We start from the raw sequence: 26,535 nt of genomic DNA on the forward strand, positions 1-26,535 counted from the left end.
TTTTACCCCTTTGTATGTGAGTTTATTGTTCAGGGCATAGCAGCACCCCAATATTGTTGTCTATGATCCTGAACTGGTTCATTGAACTCCTTAACTCAATCAGTTCCCACTTCCCATTCTCCCCATTATGTGCTTGAGCCTTGACTTAGGTCTGATAGTGTCCTAATCACTATCCAGACCTTTGTCTGACCATCAAAAGGTCTGCTCCTAACTTGTTCATCTAGCAAGTGGTCAGGGGTGTGCCAGCCTACCTTATGGCTAGGTATGACCACCACTTGTCATGGCCCCCTAATTCCCTTTCACTTTGCACTTACTCCTAGCTATAAGTTCTGCCCCTCTCTTGCAAGCCATGCTTTGGGACCCTTGAGCTCCCTCTGAACTTGGATGCCTGAGGGCTGGCTATTCCACACTGCACCATTCTGTTCATAATGGCATCCTGGGTGTAAGCAATGCCTGGAATCCCTGAGGTTCCTTGAAACTTTGAAACACCCTGGATAATGAGAAGGCTTTGGAGATCTGGACCCCGGAGTTGGTTAAATACATATTATTGGACATTAAGATTGAATTAGGCTGCTTGGATCTAGCTGTTAGTTTTTGATGTATTTCTATTATTTCAGTTGATTCATTGGGTTGTAATAACTTGTATAGAACTCGGGGAATCTAGTAAAAGGGTGTGGGAGGGGTTTTACTTTCTTGCATCAATAAAGGGTAGATATCATGACTTTAGGACTTTAATTTTTTCACTAGAAATACTGTACATAAGATGGTTCGATGTTTCTGATTCAAGTCACCTAGATACCGTGCCTATAGGGTTTAACGTTTAATTATGATATAAGTCATCTAGGAATCCTGCCTATAGGACCTTAACGTTCATGTAATCAGTGCATATAGAAATCATGCCTATAGGGAATGCATATGCATTAGGCAAACTGTAGGGTAATTAAATAATTACCTCTTCTAACCAGTTCTTAACAGACTTTTTTGATCAGATATAGATATCATAGGATTCCGCATCAAGTTCGTCCGATTCTTCTTAAGCAATAACAATCTGTTAACTGGTCTCTAATGTCTTAATGTTTTTAGCCTCAATCTTTTGACAAAAACTCTTTTGAATCAGTATACATTTGAGTTCTTCAAATCAGCACCTCTTCTGAAATGGTTTCTTTCTAAAATTCTGCCTAAACATTTTCCAACTAAGTTTTGGTCTTCCTGAAATTGTCTTTAAAACAGTTCTGCAGTTTACTCTTTCCTTAAGTATTTCTGACTCTGGAACTCCTTTTATGGTTTATACTCATGATTCTCTTAAAACTTATTTCTAAACTGACTGCAGTCTGTACTTTCCGGCATTAGACTACTTTTCTAGAACCAGTACTTTCTAAATCACTCGCTTAAAATACCTTAAGTTCTAACAATTGGATCCAAGTTGCCTAATGTGGGCTTCCTGTCTAAACGTATGTATCGAACCAGTCCGCTCGCTGCTTAATTTTTAATTTTAAAGACTAAACCAGTATGTGTAAAGGCATGCTAAACTATATGTTATCTGATTTACGGGGTTTATGTGAGCCTTACCTGTTTGTCTGTTCATTCCCCCTACTTGTTACTTGTTTTTGAATGTCGATTAGAATTTTTGTCCTTTAAACTCCATAAAGGCCCCCCATCCCTTTCTTCCCCTTTTAGGATTAGAAGTCCTAATGCCCCGGGACTGATAGCTTGGGATGGGTAATAGCATGCGATAGGCAAACGATACCATTCCGCGATCTAATACCTTAACGGGGTGGGAAAGGGTAGACATGGAGATGATGATTACACGATAACACTATGCGTACAATTGAGTACCAGTGGTGTGCGAATGATCCATGTAATATATAAACCTAGGACCCCCCTCCCTCTTTATTAGTTTAACAATTTTCTGAATCTTAAAAAGATGTTGCACTTTCGACTTCTGTTTTTCACATAATTTTCAGATTGTCCGCACTAAGTACTTGACTTCTTCCTACTTGCACTTTTAACTAAACTGCTCCTTCCCTAAAATTCAGCACTTTTTTTTAACCTTTTGTGCTCCTTATTTGTAATAGTTTTCTCGTATTTGCAATGCCTGCTTGTTTACTTGTTTGTTTGCATTCAAAGTCACAATTGTAGCATGGCCGGGAACCACACTAGTGGATCTTGAGGGGTGCCTAACACCTTCCCCTCGAGATAATTTCTAGCCCTTACCCAAACTCTGGTTCTTCATCTCAAATTCTTCCTTAAAGTGTCCTAATGCACTATAATCATTAGGTGGCGACTCTTCAAACTAAAAAACCCAATTCTCGCAAGGGAATAGAGTTGTTCTCCCGAATGTCGTATACCCGATTCCGAACTCCGTTTTGGAAGAAAAAGGGGGCGTCGACAGCATGGCGACTCTACTGGTGAATTCTTTAGGCTTTTACCATTACATGCTATGTGTGGCTTTATTGCTTTCTTTATTGATTTTGTTTAATACCTTTATTTGAAACTGACTTGTTTCTTTTGTTTCTTTTTCTTTAATTACCGCTTTCTGTCAAAACTGTTGTAATTTTTTTTTGAGCAATTATTGTAATCATTTATTGTATGAACGTGAAAATACATGTCAATTTGTTTCATTCTTGTAAACTGCATCTTCAACATCATATTCCACTCGTGCCAAACAAATACTATAGCAACGCTTATAATGAGTTGTTGCGCTCTTCCAATACTATCACCCCCTAAATTTGGCAAAGGCATATTTGCAGTAAAACTAGTCGATCAGCGGTGCAGTCGACGGTTCCGTGCCTTTCCCTCTTGAGTTGTCCGCTCAAGGGTACCGATCTAATACCCAATAGAAACCTCATTCTGATTAAAATTGTACATGCATCATGGTCAAATCTAGCCGAGTCAGTTATGTTGTCCACATAATGACTCATTAAGATAATCCTTGTCCAAAGTCCATCGGGTTTCCCTGAAACCCAAACGGACGCCTCCACGTTCTGTGCATTTATTTGGAGAACTAAATGATGTTTATGCCAATTATTGATTAAATAGTCGAGTTCAGCGGGGGTGAGGGACTAACACTTTGTTTTGCAGAAAATGAGGCACGAAGTCCCCAGATTCGGCATGGTAACCAACATTCACCCAAGGTTGCTAAGCTGGTGGGAAGACCTTCACTGCCAGAATGCCGAGGGAAGCGAAGGGGGACACTTGGCTAGAGCTTACTTGCTGCTGGGACTGCGTGAGCTGGTGAAGCTGTTCGATGGAGCTAAAGATGCCGAGTCTGGGGAAGGTCCTTCTGGGACCAAGTAGTTAGGAGTCTTTCTTTTGCTTTAATGTAATAAGGCCCACGACCATTAGTAACATTTTATTTTCCGCAATTTAGCGTCATTTTGGGATTCGTCTTATTTTTATCAATAAAATGAGGCATTTAGCAATACAAGTTCTCCAAATCAACTTGTCGCTAGACCTACCTCGGGCACAACGAGGCACCCAAATTAGGACACGATTTATATTCTTGCACTATGTGTTTAAATATCGCAACATTTTCTCCTCATAATCTTTACTAACTTGTTACCTTTTTGTTTTTACTTTTCGTTTTATTCCCCTTCCCCAAAGGTTAGTTCGTGCACTCTGGCATGATCATCTTAAGCAGAAAGGCACATCTCAATAACTGGACTATCAGAACCATCAGGGCCTGGAAGGCTTCGGGGTAGCAAGGCTAAACAAAAGCACCATGCATTTCATTTTTAGCTCACTCTACTAGTTGATTTTCTTTCCGCATCGTCTTTTATTTCGAAAAAAAGCTCCGATGTTTCAAACAATTATGGATTCAATCAAAGCATTTCATTTTATCATATATATCTCGCTTATTATTTTCTCCATCATTTACTCTATTTTATACAGTATTACTATTACTTTTCTTGACGATGAACCAACGACTGTGACTTGAAACGAAACAACGCAACAAAAGGACATAGACTCAGAAGAAGATGAAATACCTGAAGAGGTCGTTAGAGAGGTTGAGAATTTTGAGAACAGACCTAAGTCCAACCTGGAAGAAACTGAGGTCATTAATTTGGGAGATACAGAGAACGTCAAAGAAACTCGCATCAGTGTTCACCTGTCACCATTAGAAAAGGAAGAATATACGGAATTTCTGAAAGGGTATGAGGACATATTTGCCTGGTCGTATGATGATATGACTGGCCTCAATACATCCATTGTAGCTCATAAACTGCCAACAGACCCGACTTGTCCGCCAGTAAAGCAGAAGCTCAGGAAATTCAAACCCGACATGAGTTTGAAAATCAAAGAAGAGGTCACTAAGCAAGTCAAAGCCAAGGTTCTCAGGGTAGTGGAATATCCGACATGGTTAGCCAACATCGTGCCAGTACCAAAGAAGGACGGGAAGGTCAGAATATGTGTCAGCTACCGGGATCTCAACCGGGCCAGTCCCAAAGACGACTTCCCATTGCCAAACATACACATTCTCATCGACAACTGTGCCAAGCATGAGTTGTAGTCTTTTTTTGATTGTTTCGCCGGGTATCATTAGATATGGATGGATGAGGAGGATGTAGAGAAAACGGCATTCATCACGCCGTGGGGAATGTATTGCTACAAAATGATGCCATTTGGGTTGAAGAATGCTAGCGCCACCTACACGAGAGCCATGATTACTATCTTTCACGACATGATACACAAGGAGATCGAAGTGTATGTGGACGACGTCATCGTCAAATCCAAGAAAGCCGCTGATCATATGGAAGATCTGAGAAAATTCTTCAACAGACTGAGAAGGTACAATCTGAAATTGAATCCTGCCAAATGTGCATTCGGGGTTCCTGCCGGAAAACTGCTGGGTTTCATCGTAAGCCGTCGAGGAATAGAATTGGACCCATCAAAGATCAAAGCCATCCAAGAATTGCCACCGCCAAAGAACAAGAAGGACGTGATGAGTTTCTTGGGAAGACTCAACTATATCAGCCGGTTCATAGCCCAGTCCACAGTCATTTGTGAACCCATTTTTAAATTGCTAAAGAAAGACGCTGCTACTAGATGGACCGACGATTGTCAGAAAGCCTTCGACAGAATCAAGGAATACCTGTCAACGCCACCAGTCTTGGTTCCGCCCGAGCCAGGAAGGCCCCTATTGCTTTATCTTGCAGTTTTGGATGAAGCGTCCGGTTGTGTTCTAGGGCAACATGATGAAACGGGAAGAAAGGAGCAGGCCATCTACTATCTCAGTAAGAAGTTTACCCCGTACGAGGCCCGGTATTCCTTATTAGAATGCACTTGTTGTGCTCTAACTTGGGGAGCTCAGAAATTGAGGCATTATTTCTGTGCCTACACTACCTATCTCATATCCAGGATGGACCCGTTGAAGTATATCTTTCAGAAACCCATGCCCGCTGGCAAGCTCGCCAAGTGGCAAATCTTGTTGAGTGAGTTCGACATTGTTTACGTGACTCAAAAAGCAGTTAAGGGCCAGGCTATACCAGATCACCTCGCCGAGAACCATATCGGCGGAGAATACGAACCCCTGAAAACGTATTTTCCTGATGAAGAAGTGTCCTTTGTAGGAGAAGATATTGCAGAATCCTACGAGGGTTGGAGGTTGTTTTTCGACGGGGCCGCCAATTTTAAAGGAGTTGGCATAGGGGCAGTCCTAGTATCAGAAGTCGGCCAGCATTACCCGATATCCGCCAAACTCAGGTTCACTTGCACAAATAATATGGCCGAATACGAAGCTTGCATCCTGGGACTCAAGATGGCCATTGACATGAACATTCAAGAGTTACTAGTGATCGGGGACTCAGACCTGCTCATACATCAAGTCCGAGAAGAATGGGCCACCAAAAACTCTAAGATACTTCCCTATTTGCACCACATACAGGAGTTAAGGAAAAGATTCACAAAGACCGAATTTCAGCATGTCCCCAGGGTTCAGAATGAGTTCGCTGACGCACTAGCTACCCTATCATCCATGATCCAACATCCAGACACAAATTTCATTGATCCCATCCCAGTAAGGATTTATGATCAGCCAGCTTATTGTGCCAACGTTGAGGAAGAAGCGGACGGAAAGCCATGGTTCCACGACATCAAAAGGTACCTAACAACAGGGGAGTATCCAGAACTCGCCAACGCCACTCAGAAGCGCACACTTCGGAGATTATCCAACAACTTCTTTCACAGCGGAGGAATCCTGTACAGGAGGACTCCCGATTTAGGTTTGCTAAGGTGTGTCGAAGCAAAGGAAGCATCCAGACTATTAGATGAAGTGCACGCAGGGACATGCGGACCACACATGAATGGTTTTGTCTTAGCAAAGAAGATTCTCCGAGCAGGGTATTTTTGGATGACTATGGAAACAGACTGTATCCAATATGTTCGCAAATGCCATCGCTGTCAGATACATGCAGACATGATAAAGGTGCCTCCAAACAAGCTTACTGCGACTAGCTCACCGTGGCCATTTGCCGCCTGGGGAATGGATGTTATCGGACCTATCGAGCCTGCCGCATCAAACGGGCACAGATTTATCCTGGTGGCGATCGATTACTTTACTAAATGGGTTGAAGCAGCATCATACAAGGCAGTGACTAAGAAAGTTGTGGCAGATTTCGTCCGTGATCGTATTGTTTGCCGATTCGGGATTCCAGAATCAATCATCACTGATAATGGTTCCAATCTCAACAGCGACTTAATGAAAGCAATGTGTGAGGCATTCAAGATTAAACACAAGAATTCTACAGCTTACAGACCTCAGATGAATGGAGACGTAGAAGCAGCCAATAAAAATATCAAAAAGATACTAAGGAAGATGGTCGAAAGTCACAAACAGTGGCATGAGAAGTTATCATTTGCCTTGCTAGGATACCGCACCACAGTCCGCACATCGACCGGAGCAACTCCCTACATGCTGGTTTATGGTACAGAGGCGGTCATCCCCGCCGAGGTAGAAATTCCCTCCCTGAGGATCATACAAGAAGCAGAGTTGGACGACGCAGAATGGGTAAAAGGTCGCTACGAGCAGCTAGCCCTTATAGATGGGAAAAGAATGAATGCAGTTTGCCACGGTCAGTTGTACCAGAACAGAATGTCCAGAGCCTTCAACAAAAGAGTTAAGCCAAGGAAGTTTACACCGGGGCAGCTGGTGTTGAAGAAGATATTCCCACATCAAGATGAAGCCAAGGGGAAATTCTCTCCCAACTGGCAGGGTCCGTACATGGTTCACCGGGTTCTAACTGGAGGAGCCCTTATTCTTGCAGAAATGGATGGAGAAGTCTGGCCAAAGCCAATCAACTCAGATGCAGTGAAACGATATTATGTGTAATCACCTATGATTTCTCTATGATGTAATTTGAACTACGCCTGACCTGATTCCCGTTTAAGAGGGGATACGTAGGCAGCCCTATGGGTTCGGTCACAATTTAATAAAAATTTCATTTTCCCCTACTATTGGAACTGGGGCAGAATTTTGAGGAGGGCCCTCAAAATTCCAAAGTTAGTCTTCAGCCACTCATCACCAGGGATGCCACCTCAGTAAACTGGGGCAGAATTTTGAGGAGGACCCTCAAAATTTCGTAGTTGATTCTTCAGTCATTCAGCGCAGCCGTCAGAAGTGCCAACCTAGTAAACTGGGGCAGAATTTTGAGGAGGACCCTCAAAATTCTGGAGCAAGAAAGGTTGCAATGTTTTGAACCACGTTGCAGTCGTTGGTTCATCTAAACAAAACCGTTTTCTACTTATGTTATATTTACTAAATCATGCATAATTATTGTTCGAATTGCTACTGCTTAGCGACGCTACCCCAACGATGCGCTTGCCGAAAGCCAAGGGAAAACGAACTAACCTTTTCCCCTTGACAAAACTCACAATTTTCTTTGGATGCAGGCGCCCGAGTCACAAACATATTACGCAATCGCATTGAGCCATCACACCTACCCGCATTTTGCTGTCCGCACGCAATATTTCCCAGCAGCCGCAATATCACAATCGGCTACCATCTGTCAGCTAAGAATCTTTTATTACTACCGCTTTTATCTCATTGCATAAGGCTACCTTTCTGCCTTCCGAGACTAAGCTTTGTCTCCATCTGCATTTCCTGCATTTCCTGCATTGCATAAGGCTACCTTTCTGCCTTCCGAGACTAAGCGTTGTCTCCATCTACATTTCCTGCATTGCATAAGGCTACCTTTCTGCCTTCCGAGACTAAGCGTTGTCTCCATCCTGCATTCCCTACATTGCATAAGGCTACCCTTCTGCCTTCCGAGACTAAGTGTTGTCTCCATCTGCATTTCCTGCATTGCATAAGGCTACCTTTCTGCCTTCCAAGACTAAGCGTTGTCTCCATCCTGCATTGCATAAGGCTACCTTTCTGCCTTCCGAGGTTAAGCTCTACCTCCACCTGCATGGCTAAAATACCGCCATTTTATCTTTCTTGCATGGCTGAAATATCGCCACCTCACATCTTGCAATCGGCTTGAATATCGCCAAACTTTGCTTAAATTTCTATCGGCTGAAATATCGCCATTTTACTTTTTACATCGGCTGAAATATCGCCATTTTATTTCATACCGACTGAAATATCGCCAAACTTTATTTCAATCTTCTGTCGGCTGAAACATCGCCAGTTTTATTTTCACATCGGCTGAAACATCGCCTGTTTTGTTTAAATCTTCTGTCGGCTGAAACATCGCCATTTACGTTTTTGCATCGACTGAAATACCGCCAAACCTTGCATTTCATGGGCTGAAATATCGCCAAATTGTCCAAAGGTGTCATCGTTCGGAGGCGTCATCTTCATAGCCCGAGAACACCATGCCATGGCCCGAGGACCCCACTTTATATCTTGCACATCATTATTCAAAGGCATCATGGTTCGGAGGCACCATCATCATGGCCCGAGAACGTCATTTCATAGCCTGCGAATCCTTTAATTTTGCGCTTCATGGCCCAGGACGTCATGGTCCGAGGACGTCATCCTAATCGTCCGAGGACAGCATTCATGGTCCAATGGGAACTTGCATCACGTTTAAATTTATGCACAATATATGTTGTATCATTCATTTACAGGTACCCCGGCTATCAACAGCCGTCTCAGCAGGAGCAATCCCGCTCCAGTTCCCGCAGTCTATCAGGCTTCTACCACCTTTCTCAATCTAAACATCGCGTCCGTCCTTTCGAATCTCAATCGGCATGTTCCGTCAATGGTTCCTGAACTACATACGGCCTGATTCCTGTAAAACCAGGGATATGTAGGTAGCTCAGAAACCAGAGCTCAGTCAAATTCTTTGAAAATCGCCACTTCCGGTCAAAATTGGCCATCATATCTTTACCCAACAACTCTTTCATCCTTCCCGGGTAAAGAGGGGCATCTGTTGATACCCAATTTTTTCCTAAGTATTTTTATGTACTCAAAATATCCTCAAAATAGCATATACATGCATATATAAGCATTCCCAAGAGTTTTGGTATTTTTTCTTATTTTAAATCAATTTATTGTCTATTTTAACAGTACAAAATCAAATAATTATTCCCAAAATTATCATTTTTTGTGAATAACTTATTTTATTCTCATATTTACACCAAATATAATTAAGGTAATTTTTTTTTTCATATTTTTACAAATTTGTTTGGTATTTTTAAAGCTAATTGCATATAAAGGCAATTATAGCCTATTTTACGATTAATAGTGTTTTATAATTGTAAAATTAGTTCTAATATTTTTAATTTAATACATATGTATTATTAATTGGTTCAGTATCTTCAATTTTATTTTAAAATCATTTTCACTATTTTTATAAAATAACAGGGGGAAACTGGCTATTTCAATTTTGGCCACATTTCATTTCAATTATAGCATCAATTTCATTTTTATCTTAAACCCAATTGGCCCCAATCCTAATGCCCAATTGGGCCAGCCCAATTCCAATTTAACCCAACCCCTGACCCATTAAACTAAACCCGTCCGGGATCCCTTTAAATCCAGCCCGTTGATCCTTTTGATCAACGGCCACAAATAACCCTTTCCTTTTTAATTCCAAACGACCTAACCCTAACCCTCATTTCTCTCAGACAGCCGCCCCCAAACTCTCTGCTCCTCTCAAACGCTCCCTAGCACTCGAAACCCTAATCGCCTCCGCCGACTTCTCCGAGCAATCTCATCGGAGTCCATGGCTTCTCCGGCCATGGACATCCGGTGCTTACCTTCCTTTCCCCCAAACCGTGGGTGTTCGAGATTTCGAGGCCTGACCTCGATAAAGTCCATTTAGATCCGTTGTAGATCTGTGGTTCTATGGCTTCTCCGGCCATGTCCCGGTGTGTTCGAGCTTTAAGAGCCTAGCTATGGCTCAGATCTGTTGGAGACCAGACCCTTTCCACGCATTCTCATTTCTAGGGTTTCTCAGAAACCCTAAACTATTCGAGGTTCTTTCTTTGTTTATTTGCCTAGATCTGTGTTGAACCTATGCTATATTTGACGTTTTGAGTGTTTTCCCCAAATTTCCTTTTCAAAATCGTTGGTTTTTCAAAATTAGGGTTTCCGAAAGTCTTTCGATTCTTGTTGTTCTTTTCTTTTAGATGTTTGTCTGTATTATGCTCGTATGTTTTCCTCCTCTATTACGCATGTATTGTCTTTCTACTTTTATATGTATGCTCACATGATTAGTCTGTTTTTCTCACTCTTCTACCATGCATATTTACTACTGAGTTTCTTGATGTTTTGCTTTCCTGAACTATGTTCGTGTTCTTGTTAAGCATGTTTTCTTAAATGCCAAAGTTTTTCTGAGCATGTTCTTCATGCCTTAAAGTGGTTTCCTTTCTTTGATTGTTTCAAGCCCGCCATTGTATTTTCCTGATTCTCATGAGACTCCTTGAGTCTGTTCACTTGCATTCTCGTTTCTGTGTTTGATTCGATGGGGAAACCCTAGAATTTGGGGGTTTTTCTTGGTAAATTGAATTAGGGTTCCACTTTGGGGACCCTGTACCTTCAGACTCACTATAAGTATCTGGTTGAACTCGTATTCTTTTGTTTACGATTCTAAACACTTCAATGTTAAACTCTTTTGTATGAATTGTTTGCTTTATATGCAAGAAGCTCCTCTTCCAAGGTTTTTAGTGATTGCTTGATTAATTTTGGATCCCTTTGATAGGGTCTTGATTGATTGCCACTGATTTTGTTTGGTTAAGCCCTCTTTACCTATTTCTGGTTTGGTTCATTCGATTTAAACTTAGTACTTTGATTTTGTTAATTGTTTGATTGATTCCCTTTCTTTTCTCTTTACTAATCAAGTACTATTGAAACCTTTCCTTAAATATACCTCGTGTATTTTCCCTTCTTATGCTACTGTGAAAGATTTTATTCAAATTTCCTTTCCTTGTTTACATTTTTCCGTTTGAAATTAAATCCCTTGACTAAAGGGAGAATATTTGAGACTGATTTTTTTTAAAAGGGTTTTCTTACCTTTCTTGTTTGCTTCTCTACACTATAAAAGAGGCTACCCTTCTACACTCTTAGACACGAACATAGAATACCATCCGACTTCACAATTCCCTTTCACTCTCTCTTTCTGATACTCACACTGCTGTGGACTTTGCTCGCTTTCTTCTGCATCTTTACTTCTATACCGGTATGTTTCAATTAGTTTATACGCCCCAAGAACAATGTGTTTAATTCTGTCCACATTTAAATAATCTGTGCAGTTGTTTGTTTGTTGTGAATATAATGCTTTATGAATTCCCTTACCCCTTTTACCCCTTTGTATGAGAGTTTATTGTTCAGGGCATAGCAGCACCCCAATATTGCTGTCTATGATCCTGAACTGGGTTCATTGAACTCCTTAACTTAATCAATTCCCACTTCCCATTCTCCCCACTATGTGCGTGAGCCTTGACTTAGGTTTTATAGTGTCCTAATCACTATCCAGACCTTTGTCTGACCATCAAAAGGTCTGCTCCTAACTTGTTCATCTAGCAAGTGGTTAGGGGTGTGCCAGCCTACCTTATGGCTAGGTATGACCACCACTTGTCATGGCTCCTTAATTCCCTTTCACTTTGCACTTACTCCTAGCTATAAGTTCTGCCCCCTCTTGCAAGCCATGCCTTGGGACCCCTGAGCTCCCTCTGAACTTGGATGCCTATGGGCTGGCTATTCCACACTGCACCATCCTGTTCATAATGACATCCTGGGTGTAAGCAATGCCTGGAATCCCTAAGGTTCCTTGAAACTTTGAAACACCCTGGATAATGAGAAGGCTTTGGAGATCTGGCCCCCGGAGTTGGTTAAATACATATTATTGGACATTAAGATTGAATTAGGCCGCTTGGATCTAGCTGTTAGTTTTGATGTATTTCTATTATTTCAGTTGATTCATTGGGTTGTAATAACTTGTATAGAATTCGGGGAATCTAGTAAAAGGGTGTGGGAGGGGTTTTACTTTCTTGCATCAATAAAGGGTAGATATCATGACTTTAGGACTTTAATTTTTTCACTAGAAATACTGCACATAAGGTGGTTCGATGTTTCTGATTCAAGTCACCCAGATACCATGCCTATAGGGTTTAACGTTTAATTATGATATAAGTCATCTAGAAATCCTGCCTATAGGACCTTAACGTTCATGTAATCAGTGCATATAGAAATCATGCCTATAGGGAATGCATATGCATTAGGCAAACTGTAGGGTAATCAAATAATTACCTCTTCTTACCAGTTCTTAACAGACTTTTTTTAATCAGATATAGATATCATAGGATTCCGCATCAAGTTCGTCCGACTCTTCTTAAGCAATAACAATCTGTTAACTGGTCCCTAATGTCTTAATGTTTTCAGCCTCAATCTTTTGACAAAAACTCTTTTGAATTGGTATACATTTGAGTTTTTCAAATCAGCACCTCTTCTGAAATGGTTTCTTTCTAAAATTCTGCCTAAACATTTTCCAACTATGTGTTGGTCTTCCTGAAATTGTCTTTAAAACAGTTCTGCAGTTTACTCTTTCCTTAAGTATTTCTGACTCTGGAACTCCTTTTATGGTTTATACTCATGATTCTCTCTTATTTCTAAACTGACTGCAGTCTGTACTTTCCGGCATTAGATTACTTTTCTAGAACCAGTACTTTCTAAATCACTCGCTTAAAATACCTTAAGTTCTAACAACTGGATCCACGTTGCCTAATGTGGGCTTCCTGTCTAAACGTATGTATCGAACCAGTCCGCTCGCTGCTTAATTTTTAATTTTAAAGACCAAACCAGTATGTGTAAGGGCATGCTAAACTAGATGTTATCTGATTTACGGGATTTATGTGAGCCTTACCTGCTTGTCTGTTCATTCCCCCTACTTGTTACTTGTTTTTGAATGTCGATTAGAATTTTGTCCTTTAAACTCCATAAAGGCCCCATCTCTTTCTTCCCCTTTTAGGATTAGAAGTCCTAATGCCCCGGGACTGATAGCTTGGGACGGGTAATAGCATGCAATAGGCAAACGATACCATTCCGCGCTCCAATACCTTAACGGGGTGGGAAAGGGTAGACATGGAGATGATGATTACACGATAACACTATGCGTACAATTGAGTACCAGTGTTGTGCGAATGATCCATGTAATATATAAACCTAGGACCCCCCTCCCTCTTTATTAGTTTAACAATTTTCTGAATCTTAAAAAAAAACTGTTGCACTTTCGACTTCTGTTTTTCACATAATTTTCAGATTGTTAGCACTAAGTACTTGACTTCTTCCTACTTGCACTTTTAACTAAACTGCTCCTTCCCTAAAATTCAGCACTTTTTTAAACCTTTTGTGCTCCTTATTTGTAATAATTTTCTCGTATTTGCAATGCTTGCTTGTTTACTTGTTTGTTTGCATTCAAAGTCACAATGGTAGCATGGCCGGGAACCATACTAGTGGATCTTGAGGGTGCCTAACACCTTCCCCTCGAGATAATTTCTAGCCCCTTACCCAAACTCTGGTTCTTCATCTCAAATTCTTCCTTAAAGTGTCCTAATGCACTATAATCATTAGGTGGCGACTCATCATACTCCAAAAAACCCAATTCTCGCAAGGGAATAGAGTTGTCCTCCCGAATGTCGTGAACCCGATTTTCGCGAGGAAAAAGGGGGCGTCGACAGGGGTAGGGGATGAGGAATGATCAAATTGACCCCCCAAGTCCGGAAAGCAATAGGGGAAACCAGAAAACAAATAAAGGCTGCAGATAGAGCTACTTCCCATTCAGAGGGAAGTGAGTATTTGCCCTCCCGGGAAGCATCTTAGTCTGATTTAGTGCCGGAGTATGTACCTGACTTCCAAGAGAGATTGAGATTGAGAGATGAACCTACCCCTCCAGGATCTCCTACCGCTCAAGCTTCAATTAAAATCTCATCTGAGTCGTCTTAGGGCTTAGCGGAAAGCAGTGACAATGCAGCCTCTACTTCACCTACAGCTTCGTCACCCGGTGAGGATCCAATTGATGATGAAGAAGGGGGAGAACCCCATCCCGGGGGTGTGGAGAGAACTAGAAACCCCGAGATGTGGAAAAGGAGGTTTTTCAGTAAGATGGCATACCACAAGTTCCGGGAATGGTGGCCTCTAAGGTCGCTTATTATTGAGCGCCAGTTCATAGAGACGGATCTCCGGCCTCACAACCCTAATGTGAATAGGCAATTCAAAGAACGGTTGGGCTGGGATTACTTCACCAGCAGGGTGCCAGAGGCAAACAAGCACTTAGTCAAAGAGTTTTACGCCAATGTTGCCCACATCAAGAAGGATACCAAAGTGACTAAAGTGAGGAACTTGAAAGTGATTTTCGATGGGAAGGAAATTAATGACTACCTGGGCTTTCAAGAGGAAGATGAATCATTATACTTAGAAAATGTAGCATTGGATGAGGCAGCCCGTCCGTGGTTAGCAGAATATCTGGCACTAACGGGCACCACCCAACTTGGTTGACACCAGGGGTTCAAATTCTGAGGAAGACTTTAAACTTCGAGGCAAAGGGGTGGGAGACTTTTGTATGCAGCAGGCTGGACCCCACTACCCATGAAAACTCTATGCCGGTCTCCCGGGCGGTATTGTGGGCATCTATTATGGCGGGGTACCCGATCAATGTCGGGAATATTATGTCTAGGGTGATCTCTAGGGTGGTCAATGATGGTGACAGATCATACCCCTTCCCAAATTTTCTTAGAATGTATTTTGAAGACCAGCAGGTGGAGAAAAGGAGATTTGACATGAAGGTGAAACCCAAAATGCCCTTTACCTGGTACAGCCTTAAGGCTGATGACAACCCTAAAGCCAAGGATCCTAAAGGTAAAGCCACTACTTCTACTGGCCAGTCTGAAGAGCCAGTAGTAGTAGTCACTTCTTCTTAGCCTCCCTCAACCACACCAGATATTGCCCCCGGACCATTTACTTCCACTGTTCCAGTTATCCCCTCATCCTCAGCCTACCCATTGACTGCCCGCCGTTTGAGCCAAACCCTTTCCAGTATCAACAACTAGGTGTAGGCAGCTACTTTTAAGTTGTTTGTGCTTTCTAGCTCGGTGGCATCCCAGTCCGTACCACCACAACCTCAGGTTCTAGCCTCAGTGGAGGAGACTCTCAAGGAGCTTCTGGACAACCAGAAGAAGCTCCTGGAGAACCAGCAGTCGATTTTGGAGGCTATAGATGCTCATGAAAAGTCGCTGAAGGAGCTGACCAAGGAGACAAAGAAGCTGAGAAAGACTTGAGCCTCAAAGGAGTCTGTGAAAGAGTTGAGGGTAGAAGTGGAGAAGATGAAGGCTGTTGAACATTTGCCATTGGAGCTACTGTTACATGACCCGCCTCCAGCAGCTCAGACTGAGTCGGAGCAGGAGTTGGAGAGGGCACCAAAGAGAAGGAGAGTGATCCCCCAGGCAAATGATGCAGTGATTGAGTTGGAGGATCCGCAGGGAGGTTCCTCTAGCCAGCCTCAGCTCTCAGAGCAGCCTCAGGTCCCAGTGCAGGCACAGGTTACAGGGATCCAATCACATGTTCCCGAGCAGTCACAGGACCCAGGGACCCAGGCTCATGATCCCATGCAGACGGAGGACCAATAGGGAGTTTTCTTTACTCTCTATCTTTTTCTTGAGCTTATTTTTGGTTAGTTAGCATTGAAGACAATGCTAGCTTTCATTTGAGGGGGTAGCCCTATTTTGATGATGTTGGATTGTAAATATGATACTATTTTCGCTTTTATTATGCTTTTTTACTTTTGGTATGTATATTATTTTACCAGTTTATTTCACTTTTCGTATTTTGCAACCTTGGTCTGTATATAAAGTTACTTTCTGATGTATATATTCATTCCCTCTTATGTATATTCGTTTAAATCCCCTATTGTACATATTCAGTTTACTTTCCGCATTTTCTTTCGTAGCTTCGTACTTCATTTTTGTAGCTTCTTATTTTGAGTTTTGCGTTCAATAAGCCTTTGGTTTTCTTAATGACACGGTTCTTTCCAAAGGTAGAATTTGTGTGAACCGGGTGGCTCTTCCCGATGATGGATGGCATGACAACCTTCTTAAGGGTTTGAATCTGTTTTCTTTTTGTTTTTGTGTAAATAGTATCTAGTAAGTAATAGTGCCTCAAGCAAAGCTTCACATGGGGCTAACACATTTGCCTTTGATCTTATGGTCAAAAACAAATTGGTGTGCATAGGACGGTGACAGTTGTGACCTTGAGACTCTTGTGTTGGCCGATAATCATCAAGTGGTTTTTCGGGACCATTTGTGTTGCTCAAATCTTAGCTAAGGTTTTTGTGGACCCCCGACTCCGTCTCTTTAGCAATCCAATAGCTTGTGTGGTGAGAATTTGAATTGCAAGTCCAAATCCCGTTCCTTTGAGTCTAGAACTTGCCCTGAATATATGTCTAGGCGAAATCCTAAGTGTAATTTGACTTGAGAAGTGATTATAGTCTCTCCTTGATCCGAATAATATCTTGAAAACATCCATAGCCTACCAATGAAAATATCCCTAGTCAACCCCCTTTGAGCCATAGCCCTTTTTCTTTCAAAGACCATGATAAAAGCCTTTACCCGTTCTAAAAAGATCCTCTCTTGGCACCCGATCTTTCCTTACCACAAGGCAAAAGCATAAGTTTGGGGTGAGAGACGAGGAATGCAACAAAGTGGTAAAAGGTACAAAAAATGAAGAAAAGGAAAGGCAGAAAGAAAAAGAAAGAAAATCAAAAAGTCAAAAAGAATGAACAATGTAGAAGAAATGAAGGGATTCAATAAAAGTAAAGAGATGAAAGGTGTGGAAAGTTTAGAAAGGAGAAAAAGGTTTGAAATGAACAAGAAAGAGTGACAGTGTGTCTCTAACCCTTAAGAAATAAGTAAATAACGCAAAAAATCAAGAGAATGTGTGTCAAAATGAAGCAAATGAAGTGCTTAAGGGAAGATGAAACCTACTTGGACCAAATATTTCCTACTCTGAACCAAAAGCCTTCATTGTATCCCCCACAAAGCCCTATATGATTTTGAGTTGAATGAAGCTTACGTTAGTGGTGACTCACATAAGGGGCAAGATTATGGTACTTAGAGCCGGACTTGTGACATTTCTTTGAGAGAGATGAGTGTGTTTTACACAATCCCTGTTCTGAGTGCTACAATCTAAAAGTGAGGTCTTGCCTAAGGAAGAGTGAGGAGTATGAGCTTGGGTTCCACAATGACCAAAGTAGTAGAAAGAGTTTCCTTGATGAGTTGAGTCAATTCTTGATTCTTTTGTGTCGCACTAAAACCATGGTGTTTAGAAGGTTGAATGTTGTTAATGATTCATTTGAAATAAGGGCAATTATATTGATGCTAGGTGAGGTCACTTTAGGTCAGCTGAATTTTCTTGTATTATTCTTAAGGAGGTGGGACTTATTTTGTTTGCTTGAGGACAAGCAAAAGCTTAAGTTTGGGGGAGTTGATAACTAGGGATTCTAGTTTATTTTATACTCCTTTTTGCTTGAGTTTTAGATTAATAATGTATACAAGTAATCCCGAAAGCTTACATGTTGTGCTTGTTTGCAGTGTTTGGTCAAAAAGTGACAAGAAGTCAAACCAGCTCAAAAAGGAGTGAAACCTGCACAAGTGCCAAGAACAAGTCAAAACACCACTGCAGCATAAAATCCACTGCACCTGCAACAGACCCACCTCAGCCGCGGTCCATTTAGTGCGGTCCGCGGTGGATAAGTTCAGAGAGATGCAATCCTGGAGTTCTAAGCAGTGCAGTTCGCGGTAGATTCTTCGCGGCCGCGGTAGCCTCATCGCGGTCGCGGTCCATTTGTTGCGGTCCGCGGAGAGGAGATTCAGAGAGCTAGGATTTTGGATGTTTCAAGACACCGCAGACGGCGGTCCATTTGTTGCGGTCCGCGGTGAAGCCACCGCGGTCGCGGTACCTCCATCAGGGGTATTTTTGTCCACAAAATTCGGCCTTGTATAAATACTTCTTTTTCAGATTATAGGGAATCTTATCTATAGCTGAGCACGCGAAGGCCGTTTTGGACCTATGTTGAGTAATTCTGTAGCTAGTTCAACATTGAATCTCGATATTTTAAGCGTCAATACCACACAAGAGGGGGGGTGATTTGTGTGGTATCCAATTTTCTCTTAACCACACTATAGAAGGACCTGGTTCTTCTAGGTGTTCCAACTACTACTGTTTGCAGAATAATAAATACTGCAAATAAAGAACACAAAGATTTTTATGTGGAAAACACCTGGCTCAAAAGGTGAAAAATCACGACCTACTACTCAGTAGGATTTTCCCAAACTTCCACTAAAATCACTGAGCCAAAGCAGCATTTACAAAAACTCTTTGTAAACCTAAGGATTAACTCTAATCTCGTTGTGGTACACAGCCTCAACTGCTACGACAACTTCAAGTTAACTCTACCTTGAATACTCAAGGTACCTAATACAATTGCTTCTATGAAAGCTGAAAGGTACAATGTAAAATCACCTACTACAATTGAACTAGAATAAAAGATAGACACTTGGAACTGGTTCTTCTATCACGTTCAAGTAGCTTCAAGAGTGCACACTTAAATCACACATAAATTGCTTGCAAAATCGCCTTGCTTTTTTTCTTTCAATTTAAGTTTAACTTCTGCGTATGTGCAACACCTATAAAAGAAAACAACACTCATATTTGATAGGTTAGTAATCAGAGTTTAATTAGGATTCGATTGTTGCTCTTCTATCGTAGAAGAGTTCATGATGATCTCAAACTCTAACACTATCTTCATCCTAGATTGTGTTCTCTTCATATAAGGAGACTTTCTCTCCTTATCCAATACGCAACCTTTTCGATCAGATCAGGAGATATTGCTGCTTGATCAGTAGGACTTATCTCCTTCACGTGCATCTCACATGTATAGGTTGATCATGACTGTGCTTCACAAGATGGACCTGGTCCATGTCTGAGTTCTTTTGTCAATCTTCAAAACTTCACCTGTTCTTGGGCCAACAAATTCCCCCTTTTGATGATAACAAACTCTGTGCTTTTTACTTATTTGGAACCTGTAAGAACTCAGCTTAACCATCAATACCAAATTTAGAAAATTCACTTATCATCAAGGACCAGGTTAATTAGGTTATAAATATCACTTATTCAGAATGTGTAAAGCACAATATCTCTTCCCCCTTTTGGCATCATCGAAAAGTTGCATACAAAGTGTGAGTCCCAGATTTTAATAAGTACTCATGGCCATTGCAGCAACTGCAAGTGCAATCATGGTTTAATCATCAGTAATCAAGCAAACATATTTAAACTATCAAGGACATATTAACAGTGAACAAGAGCAAAACAGTAGTTATCATTGACAGAGATATGTTGCCACCAACAATCCACAAAAAGAAAGAAAAACATTCAAACCGTGAGCAAAAACAAAAGATAGAAAAATACCTAATCTGGGTCGCTGAGGTACTGAACACGTTCAGGAGATAAAAGCTAGGAGTCCTAAGGTTTGGGGGAGCTAGAGGGTTGCGTTTGGGCTTGGAGAAGGTTCAGCATATTATGAAAAATTCCATCATTCTTCTCCTTTTCTTTGGTAAGCTCAGTTCTGAGACCATACCTCTCAGATTCCACCTCAACCACACGAGCCTTGAGCCTAGCTATCTCAGCATCCTTGGCTGCACATTCCTGAACCAGAGTCCTGACTTTGCTGTTGATGGGTGTCTTCTGCGATGAACCAGGTTCATTTGGTATGGCATTGACCAAATAGTCACAAGCAATCAGCGTATTAATGCCAAAATGATCCTTGTTTGATGCCATTTCCCATTTCTTCAGAGGAACATTGAGCCTATCCAGAACCATGGTCAGAATAAAGCCATAGGGGGTAGCATGTGCTTTGGAGCCATTGATGACCCTGTCCAGCAGCTTGATGATTAAGACAGGCCAATTAATTTGCCTTCTACTGTCCAGGCACACCATAAGAACTAAATCTATATAATTTGCAATGTGTCTTCTCTCTTGTCTAGGCAATAAACACTTGTTGACAAATTCAAACAAGATCTTGTGCTCAGGCCTCATTTCACTTTTCTGCACAGCCCTGGCTTCATTCACATCTTCAGAATCACAAAACCTCCTGGTAATTGCAAGAGCAGTAGGGAGGGAGTCCAGACAAGGCCATCTTTGCCTTGTATAGTCATCAAACCCTTCAGAGGGTATGTCCAGGATCTCTCCCAGTTTCTCTGCATCAAACTGCACTTGAACTCCTTTCACCAGGCTACTAACCTTGCCATCCTTAACCTCAGCATTCGCCATAAACTCAATTAGCTCATTTCTGGCTATCCTACCATCCATCTGAAGGACCATGTCCTTCCATCCCTGAGCATCTAAAGCATCCACCAATCTTATCATTCCTGGTTCCACCAGGTCTTTCAGTAGTCTACCTTTCAGAATTTTTCTTTTGCCAAACATGGCAAGCATGTCTTGTTCACCAGACTCATCTTCTTCTTCTTCACTCCATTCCTCTTCTTCAGAAATTTTTGCCTGTTTGTTTTTCACTGCAGACCTTGTCCTCTTGGCTAGTGAAAGTTCAGCAGCCTCAGACACAATGGACGACTTCTTGGAAGAAGTCTTGGGCTTTTTGGGCTTGGGGGTCTGAACCTCCACTTGTTGAACTGCCTCTTGATGGACCTGTTCCATCTCCCCAACCTCCACAGATGTACCCCTTTCTTCATGGACCAGTTCCATCTCCTCATCTTCAGCAGCCTCTGAGGACTTTGCAACCTTCCCTTTTCCTTTATTCCTTCTTTTCTTCTTGCTTTCATCTAAAGCCCTTTGTAGATCAGCCTCACTCTGTTTCACCCTGCTTCTTGTGGCTCTTCCCTTTGGCAAGAAAGTGGCAGTAGGTGTTGGGGAGGAAACCTTTCTTTTCTTAGAGGATTTGGGAGCACTGAGGGCTTTTGGTGTGTTAGGTTTTCTCTTCTTTGGATCATAACTAGCCCCCACCTTTTTCAAGAGGTCTGCTAGGGTTTCTTCAACTGATGAACCAGGTTCATCTCCCAGTGAACTTAAGTTAACCAACCCCTTAGCAGCTTCACCAGAACCACTTCCCCCTGACTTCTTGCCACTTTCTTCTACAGGTTCTTGGTCAACCCCACAAATAGCAGGCACAAACAGACCAACAGTGGTGATTGATCAACCACTCCTTTCCCATTTACCCTCTCATCACTACATGCACCCTCTCTCTCTTTTGTAGAGTTCTTTTTACCCCCACTCCTACCTACTCCAGGTAATTCTACATCCCTGATTGGCCCAACCAAAACAAACCTAGTTTCTAAATTTTCAGAAGTGATTACCTGGAATCTTGAGCCTTCCCTGAGTCAGAAGACCCAGTTTCTTCACCCTCACTTGCTGACATAAACGACTCAGAATCAGAGGTAGACTTAGAGTCTTGGACCTGACTTTCTTTTAATTTTGCATTCAACTTCTTTTTAAGAGCTCTAGAAGCCACTGTTTTTCGAGCAAGCACTTTGACCCTTCGCAGCCTGGGTTTGGGAGCTGTGCTGGGGGGAGGAGAGGAAGATGAATCAGATGGAGTGGGTTGTGGAGGAAATCCGGGATTGTCTTGGGGGTTTGAAATTATCGCTGATTTCTAGGAGAATTAGGGAGTTAGAATTTTGGAGAAAAATAGAGCAAGTGAAAGAGAAATTTTTTTGACGGTTTAGAATTATGGAGTTGGCAGAGGGAATGATGTGTATGTAAATAGAAGTACACATTTAATGGGTAACGGCAGCTTTTAGCAGTGGTCACTTAGAGGTCTAATCAACCTGAAATTTCAGGTTTGAATGATCGTTTTATCTTCTCTAGATTTTAGGCAATTTTTCCGGTTTAGAGTTCTAGGCAGACGGAACTGGTTCAAAGCTAACGGATAGAATTTTCTATGAATTGAACAATTGTAGGACTTCAGATGAACCCATACTGATGAACCAGGTTCTTTATTTAGAATTCTCTTGAACATGACTCAAATTACCATAAAGAGAAAATTTTGTAAGAGATCAGTGAGTCATATTAACACATGTCACAGGAGTATACTAATTAAAGTATGAAGTTGAGTAAGAATTAATCTAGATATCTACACAAGTTCAGAGATCCTAGCCAAAAAAATCATTTTTTTTCTTGTGCATTCTGATTTGGACCTATTAGGTGATCTTAATCATCCCTAATTCCAACTTGTTCCTCTCAAAGTTTTCTCTACTCATTGCTTTAGTGAAGATGTCAGCTATTTGTTTATCAGTAGAACAAAATTCTATGGGGATCAATCATTTCTCATAGTTATCTCTTAAGAAGTGGTGTCTAACATCTATGTGCTTAGTTCTCTTATGATGAACAGGTTCTTTGTCATACTTATAGCACTAGTGTTATCATAGAATATAGGAATGCAACCCACTTCAATGCAGAAGTCTATCAGCTGCTGTTTAATCCATAGCAATTGAGCACAACAAGAGGCAGCAGCAACATATTCAGCCTCAGCAGTGGATAAGGCCACTGAATTTTGCTTTTTAGTGGCCCATGATACAAGACATGAACCAAGAAAATGAGCCATACCTGCGGTGCTTTTCCTATCCACAAGAAAACCTGCATAATCAGCATCAGCATACCCTACTAGATTGAAATTACTACCTTTAGGGTACCAAAGACACATATCAGTAGTGCCTTTCAAATATCTCAATATCCTCTTGACAACAATCAAGTGAGACTCCTTTGGATTAGCCTGGAAGCGAGCACAAAGCCCTACACTGAAAACTATGTCAGGTCTGCTGGCAGTAAGATACAAAAGTGAATCAATCATACCCCTATATAATTTCTGATCAACAGATGAACCAGGTTTATCTATGTCTAATTTGGTGGCAGTTGCAATGGGGGTATCCATTTCCTTTGATTCATCCATTTTAAACTTTCTGATCAGCTCCTTTGCATAATTCTGCTGATGGATCATGGTTCCATTTGGGCTTTGTTTGATCTGTAAGCCTAAGAAAAAGTTAAGCTCACCCATCATACTCATTTCAAACTCACTCCCCATTAATTTGGCAAAATCCTCACTTAGTTTATCAGTGGTAGCCCCAAAATATTATGTCATCAACATATATTTGTACCACTAGAAGATCCTTACCTTTTTCCCTCAAGAACAAGGTACTGTCAATTTTACCTCTTTTGTAACCATGTTCAAGCAGGAATTTGGACAATCGTTCATACCATGCTCCGGGAGCCTGCTTGAGTCCATAGAGAGCCTTGTCTAATTTGTACACATGCTCAGGACATTCCTTGCTTTCAAACCCTGGAGGTTGTTTCACAAACACTTTTTCTTTTAGGTAGCCATTCAAGAAGGCACTTTTGACATCCATCTGATGAAGAGTGAATTCCATGCGTGCTGCAAAGGCTATGAGGAGTCTTATTGCTTCTAGTCTTGCAACAGGAGCAAAAGTCTCATCATAATCTATACCCTCCTCTTGGCTGTAACCTTGTACCACAAGTCTTGCCTTGTTTCTTGTAACAGTTCCATCTTCATCAAGTTTGTTTCTAAAGACCCATTTTGTGCCAATGATTGATCTGTCCTTGGGTCTTGGAACTAGATGCCAAACTTGACTTCTCTCGAACTGATTGAGTTCATCTTGCATTGCATTTACCCAATCTGCATCCTGCAAAGCCTCAACAATATTTTTAGGTTCAATAAGAGATAGGAAAGCATCAAAAGCACACAAATTCTTTAATTGTGATCTAGTTTTGACTCCAGAGGTTGGATTAGTAATTATGTTCTCAATGAGATGAGAACTTTGATACTTATAAGGTTTCACAATCAACTGATTTCTGCTAGATGTTTCTCCCATGTTTTGTTGCTGAGGAACAGGGTCATGAACAGGTTCCTTTAGGGGATTGGTTTCAGTTCCTCTTTGATCAGTTCCCCCTGTCAGGTTGCCCTGGATGGAAGAACCTGTTCCATCACCTGTTCCTTCATTTGGTGCCACTTTAGGCTGTGCTGAGACTTCAGTCAAATCTCTTACCAGCCCAATAGCCTTATCTTCATGTTCCTATCTCTCAGAAAGAATGTTAGTTTCGTCAAACACTACATGCACACTTTCCTCTACACATTAAGTTCTTTTATTGAACACTTTATATGCTTTGCTATGTGAAGAATATCCCAAGAATACTCCCTCATCACTTCTGGGATCAAACTTACCTAGGGAGTCTTTTCCATTGTTGTGCACAAAGCACTTACATCCAAATGCCCTAAGATTAGGGCTGGGCATATATCGGGTAAAACCGATAACCCGAACCGTTAATTGTTTATTGGGTTATCGGTATCGGGTTATTGGGTTAACGGTTTGGTAACGGTTTAGAATTTTTTCACTATTGGGTTATCGGTTCGGGCCTCGGTTTGCCAATTTTGTTAATGGGTTAACCGATAACCCAATAAGAACTAATAAAATTACGACTTTACCATTAAGTATATACAAATGTTAGGGGTTCAGTTCATTCTCTCCTATTCTTTCTCAACCCCACTCTTCAGTTGCTTCATCTTCATTCTTCATAGATCTTACTAGTTACTCCTAGCGTAAGTCTTTAGTATACTATATGTGAATTCATCTCTTTTTTGCTTAACTCCAGTGAATTGTCTTTTCTTTTTTGCTTAACTCTAGATTGAGTTATCTTATCGGGTAAACCGATAACCGAACCGTTAATTATCGATAACCGATTAACCGATACCCGATAACCGTTATCTTATCGGTTCGGTTATCGGTTTATCAAATTTGTAAACCAATAACCGATATGCTAAACCGATAATATTCATAACCGAACCGAACCGACCGATGCCCACCCCTGCCTAAGATGGGATATATTTGGCTTTCTCCCTTTAAGTAACTCATAGGGAGTCTTCTTTACAAGAGGTCTAGTCATGCACCTATTGATGATGTAACATGCAGTGTTTACAGCCTCTGCCCAGAATCTGTGGGGCAATTTACTAGAAAGAAGCATAGTCCTAGCCATATCTTCAAGAGTCCTGTTCTTTCTTTCAACTACTCCATTTTGTTGAGGAGTCCTAGGGGCAGAGAAGTTATGATCTATGCCATGCTCATCACAAAATTTAGTAAACTTAGCATTTTCAAATTCAGTTCCCTGATCAGACCTAATGGATGCAAGTTGATTACCTAATTGTTTTTGAGTCTTTCTAACAAAAGCAGTAAACATATCAAATGCTTCATCTTTAGATGTTAAGAATAGTACCCAGGTAAACCTAGAATAATCATCAACAAGTACCATCACATATTTCCTACCACCTCTGCTCAATGTTCTCATTGGACCACAGAGATCCATATGAACCAGTTCCAACGACCTGGTCGTGCTTACCATTTTCTTGCTTTTAAAGGATGATCTTACCTGCTTCCCCCTTGCACAGGCCTCACAAACTTTGTCTTCCTTGAACTTGATGTTAGGTAGCCCTATCACCAAGTCCTTGGAGACTAATTTGTTGAGTTGATTCAGACTTGCATGACCAAGTCTTTTGTGCCACAGGAGGGGATCATTATCCAACACACTTAAGCAAGTGAGTTCATTTTCTGAAAGAGTGGACAAATCTACAATGTAAATATTGTTAACTCTTTTTCCCTGCAAAACAATCTTGTCAGTGGTAAGGTTAATCACAAAACATTTAATAGAGGTAAATGCTACAAGGTTACCTCTGTCACACAGTTGTGACACACTGATTAGGCTATACTTTAAGCCATTTATCAAGTAGACATTGTCAATGGAGTGAGAGTCTGTCTTACCTACCTTTCCAACCCCAATGATCTCACCTTTCTTCCCATTTCCAAAGGAGACATTCCCTCCTTTCAAGTCCTCAAGTGAAAGGAACTGGTTCTTGCTTCCAGTCATATGTTTTGAGCAGCCACTATCCATGTACCATATTTGGCTACTCCCCTTCACTTGGACCTACAAAGAAAATCAGGAGTTAGTCTTAGGAACCTAAACTAGTTTGGGTCCCTTTCTATAGGCAAAAGGGTAAATCAAATTCCTTTTATCCCACCCAGGCAGCC

At 41.4% G+C, this 26,535-nt stretch overlaps 1 pseudogene; it reads left to right on the forward strand.

The window, feature by feature from the left end:
- Nucleotides 1-7,327, forward strand: part of LOC109222860 — an 8,827-nt pseudogene extending 1,500 nt beyond the window's left edge.

This window comes from Nicotiana attenuata, chromosome 2 (genome assembly GCF_001879085.1).
Source record: "Nicotiana attenuata strain UT chromosome 2, NIATTr2, whole genome shotgun sequence".
In the NCBI taxonomy this organism is placed as follows: Eukaryota; Viridiplantae; Streptophyta; class Magnoliopsida; order Solanales; family Solanaceae; genus Nicotiana; species Nicotiana attenuata.